Source organism: Mizuhopecten yessoensis, unplaced genomic scaffold, assembly GCF_002113885.1.
Source record: "Mizuhopecten yessoensis strain PY_sf001 unplaced genomic scaffold, ASM211388v2 scaffold7887, whole genome shotgun sequence".
In the NCBI taxonomy this organism is placed as follows: Eukaryota; Metazoa; Mollusca; class Bivalvia; order Pectinida; family Pectinidae; genus Mizuhopecten; species Mizuhopecten yessoensis.
The window spans coordinates 42,599-48,326 of record NW_018407272.1 but is presented as its reverse complement, the minus strand read 5'-3'; positions in this window follow the sequence as shown (position 1 = coordinate 48,326).

The window sequence follows — 5,728 nt, the reverse complement described above, 5'->3', positions numbered from 1 at the left end:
ATACAATGTTATTGTGGTTTTATATTTGTATTTTTGTTTTATCAACGTACTTATTTAAGCAGCAATATTAATTCAAGTTGAAGTTTCCTAGTATTGTTTATCAATATCTTTACATCTTACCTAAGGTATGCAAAGAAAAATGAATTAAAGAAAATAACACAGCAAATAATTAAAAAAATCAGAAAAATAAAAAACAAGTTTCAAAACACGCTAATATTCAATATCTAATATCTCTAGTATGTGTTTCCAGAAACATCTTGGTGTTGTTTGCAATAACGGCAGCTTTAACAAATAAATTAATTTGGTGTTCAACAGTTTACTTTTAATTTCTCGTTAGTTTCTCGTCTTGTGTGTGACCAGATGTGCTCCATGCTTTAGAAAAACTATCAGCAAGATATGAAACAATCTTTAAGAAGTCATTCGGTCGTATTTAATACAGCTTCTTCTCCCTATTTATGTCATTAACTTTTCTTAAAAGGATGAAATTTGGGGTCATTTCGGAGGAAATGAAACGTACAAAACTCCTTCTTTAAATTTAAGATTTCTTAGAAATTGCAAATGGCTGACAGAGGGGATCCTGTGTATAATAATCGTAGCTTTAAAGCTGTAACTGGATTGTATTTTTGTGGAGATGTTGGAAGGACAGCCAGGTGAGCGAACATAAAGAGGATGTACAATATCTCTCCATGACACTTACTCACCAACCCATGGACAGGAACACATTAGAGCGACACGTGTTCAATAATCTATGATAGGTGTCACTCAAAGAAAATTGACTGTAAAATTAACTAGCTTGACAAAATGCAACATAATTCGTGTCTTCAGTTAAGTAGGTCGCTTTCATTGCTAAGGACGTGCACTACAATATGAAAACGTGTTTGCAAAGGAAATACGAAGACTTCGTTCGAGCAATTCACATAGCTACTTGCCACATGTGTATGGCTGGTTGAAAAAGAGATAATCTTACGTTTTGCAATTTTGCAACTATATTTTAAAAATTTAGTTTTGAAAAATAAAAAATTATGTCTATGACGCATTGTTTTTACAAAAAGCAATTAAAGCCTTCCCTTTATGATGGAAAGCCATAGACAATATCTGAAAACAATTAAGTCGCTTTCATGAGGTATTCTTAAGAACAAAAAAACATTTTGCAATTAATGGATTCACTCCTTTCACTGCCAAATGTAACTGCATACACCATCTTTACCACAGATTATTAATTTAACCACGTTTCCATGAACTTTACCATGGATACATTAGCTGAACCACTACACAATTAACTTTACCATGATCCATTACTTTACCATGGATCCATTTATCTACCACGGATCCATTAACTTTACCATGAATCTATTACTCTACCACGGATCCATCAACTTTACCATGGATCTTTAACACAGTTCCATTAACTGTAACATCATCATATTAACAGTATATATATATCAAATATGCAAAATATTGAACAAATGGAACGACTAGGTATGGAAATAGTATAAAAAAGGCGAATAACATTCTGTTATAACGCTAGAATAATGAAGCATAAAAACTAACCAACATCATTTCTTTATCATGGTAGAAAAGAAACAGTCCAACCCAACACAAGTGCGTGGTAGGAAACATGGCATATAACACACTATATAGATTGTCCTTGTGACGATGAGAGGTACTCTGAATTGCAATTAAGAGGCTTTAGCACATATATCATTGCACAGCGACAGTTTTGACGATATGAATTTAATGACATACGTAGCCCATACTTAGGTGTTCAGTAAACTCACACATCTTGAACTCTACAATACAAAACAGTTTAGTACAAATAGAACATTCTTTTCATGACAGGGAGATATGGCATTTCAACAGAAGTAGAACATTGCATTTTGTTATATATTTTAGAAGAGAACACATGGTTTGTGTTGTACGTAAACAGAATATATGTTTGCTTTGCAATGTCATTAAAATAACATTACGGTTACACATATCGTAACAGTTAAAGACTCTTAGCATGCAATGGACAAAAACGAGAAAGGCTTTTGAAAACGGATTAAACTATATACAAATATACATCATTATTTCATTCAGTGTTGCCTGTAGTGAAACCATAGTTTATGCACACGCTATTTATCATAGAAGTACATTTGACAGTCCACCATTTAGAATGAAGAGCATAAGTGTCAACTTTACCGATGGGATCATTTTTTCTCTCTCTCTCTGCTGAACATTTGGGCACACCAACAAAAGTACTGGAAGCCTTAATTTGTAAAACGATACCCGAACTGTATCTTAAATGGCAAATTATCTTGAAATGACTCAATAATAACACTTAATATCAAATATCCAGAAAACTGTTGTCTGTAAAGTGGGAAGCCGTGGGCTAAATCGTACTGTAATGGGTTGGTAATCGAAATAGTGGCTACCCTGTGAAACCTGGGAAATTCAAACACAGATAGGATGTCACGTTGCCATAGCAACGGGGGTCATTTCTGGTTGGCAGGGTTACACAAAGAATGGTTGGGGATCCGACAACAACTTTATCAAATTATGGCACCGTGGCCAACACAAGACGCTGACCTGGTCTGTGTTATCTTTCAATCTATTTCAACTTCCGATGGAGACATACGACATTGTACAGGTTCACAGGTATGACACACAGCCTAAAAATAGAAGAATAGAAGAAACTCATAGTCCAAAGGAAACGATTTGAGATTTCATTTTGTATTGGCTGTGAAAATAATGTAACCGATGTAAAAATGATTTACTTAGCTTTTATTTTTTTGTGTTTTTTTTTGTGTGGGTATTTGTGTTATGACATCATTATTGAACTCGTATTTACTGCGATGATTGTAAATAACATCATTATTGGGCTTCCATAATCAAACTTTTAATTAATTTAGGGTGTACCGATACAACACTATAAAGCATATATAATTTATAACTTTAAAAACATAGCCTCCTTAATGTTATTTCAAGAGATGTTTTTATCTGTATAAGGTATTAAGTTTAATGTAAAAACTATCAAAAAACGAGTAATATTTATTCACGTAGTTTGGAAGCGGTGTTACATGTGTTAGTAAAACTAGGTCAGCGAGGGTTCTTGAGCAACACACATCAAACGTAGCGCTTCGTTACGCACGAGACGGATGCCGATTTGTCCTGTCCTATTTGGCTGTCCTCGTGTCCTCCTGTCGTGACGTAATTGTGAATTAAACGTTTAATTAAGGGATACGGTACATACCAGACACGGGAGCGATTGCGTCCGGAGGTTTAGGACATCCATCTATATAACGTTATTGACGCACACAGGTCAATCGTTTGTGTTCTAGACGTTAACAATTACACAAATCTTGGGTGGCCTTAGCGAACTCATGTGACACTGTCTAAAACACAATGAGTTTGAACAGAAAACATATTAGTATAAGGTGTCCACATAAGTTACATAAACACCTTCATATTCTTATTGATATTTTTTTAACTGTTTTATTTGCAGATATTTGATAAAATGGTGATGTTATGGTCTCATAAACACTAACAAACAAAAGCATGAGAATCAACTTTATCATATGCAGCAGATTTTGCATTGCCGATAATAGACCCACCTCATCGGTTCCAATGTCTGTTTTATATATTGACAAGTCTTCAATATAATTTCTCAACTTGGGGCATGAATGGTCATTTTCGGCAATATAAAACGTATAATTTTGAACGTGAGTATTTTTTTTACCACTTTCTGTTATAAACATCATACTGGTTAATTGATGCTATCTTTCTTGGTGCAGAGTTGTTCAATGCGCATGCGGAAATGTCCTATCATAGCACCACAATTACATTGCTAATCAGAAAAAGCCAAAATTTGGTGTTTTGTAACCAACAAGAATCCCTTTCTACCAATGAACACTGGTATATAAATGCTAATGCATGTCAAATATCTATTTGTTTGGTGCATGCAGATGCTTATAAAATTGATCAGGTTTTAATTAATTTGCTTCAAAATAGCCAATTTTCAATGTAAATAGCACACAACAAACAATATTCACGTATTTTACCTAGAAAAATGTGGGTAAATACCTCTCTTTGTTATGCCACATGTCCTATACCAGTTGTCGGATGAATTTCAAATTTCATATTTGCTTACTATATTTATTTCAGATAATATATTCCGCTTTTTCGTATTGCAGATTTATCTGCACTTGTGAGCAGGTATTGATTGTTACGTCATTTGTTTGTGAGAGCAACGTCATCAATGTTTGAGAAAATGACGTAATTTTCTCAAACAAACCAATGACGTAACAATCGATACCTGCCCACAAGAGAGGATAACTCTGCATACGCAAAGACGGAATAAAACCGCTAATTCCAAATCCCTTATGAGGCAAGAAATGACCCCGACGCCCCTTGTCCTTTTCCTTCTCAGACAAGTTTGAATTAGTGTTATTGCTCAAACATAGACCTTTCACATTATCATATATAGGACATTTGAACAAAAAGAGATGCATTTCATTTCCGATAAATTTGCATATTTGACAGTCTGGGTTCCCTTAACACTTTATTAAGGCGACCATGGGTATATTGTAAAGAATATATTCACCAAGTCGAAAACTTTGTTAAAAGTCTTCCTAAATTAAAGTCACTGGTGTATGCTAGTTATGGTTGCATAATACGTAGACACATTTGTACCTGTGATAATCGTGTACATGTTTGATAAATTTTATGTTTTAACTTATACTAAAAGATATTGACACTCAAAGTTGTTCAAATGAATTTTCAACAGAAATTGATCCTTAAACACGAAACCTTAGTTAGATCTGAACTTTTCACAACATGTTTGTTTTTCATGATATTGCAAACGTTATTTGAAAATATCTTTTGACGACCTGCTATAGTTAACATTATTCGTTGAGTCGATACGACGGTCCGGTGAACAGGATATGTTGTATGTCTGGAAGGCAATAGAGGAGTTGAAATGATGTACATAATCTGGCTATTGAATGGACACCAGCAATAAAAGGATACTGATGATATTAACAAATTAATGTGATCGATTTGTTAACACCAAGACTAAAGCCAATAGAAAGTATAACACATTTGTACCAGCTTGACATTTCGGGTACTTCCGTTGCAAGATTAAAATAGTTTTGTTATATAACTGCAATGTCTGAATCCCTGGGAACTTTCAACTCAAAGGAAATCAAATGAATTCTGATTTTGTTCACATGTACCTGCATGACATTTCTTTTATTTCCTGTGGCCGAATGATGGTTTTATGGTTTTCATGGTTCCTGGAATTCAAGGATTACGGGACCATCATGCAGTCTGTGATGAAAGTGCTGAATGTTCCGGACGGAAAGACTCGTCCTATGAAGGAGATCCCAACACAAAACATACATCGCCAGGAAACCGCAGGCAGCTCCAATATCAAATGTTATTTGCATGTCCTGAAGGATTAAGTGAGTGGAGCGTTACTACCATTAGATAATATAACCCTCATGATGACGGCTTATGAGGTATTTTTGGAGAAAATGATTATGGAAAATAGCCTTTATTACTTGCAGATAGCTCTCTGAAAAGGAGTATCTTTTTGTATGAAATGATTTTATCATCCAGGTATGAAACTATGTGTTTACAATTGTCACACCTGGTTTGGTCAGAAAGGACATAGAGCGTTCCAGGTGATAGAGAGACATCCTTTAATTCCTGTTCTGTCACCTTATCCTGCAGATACGAAACGGGGGGG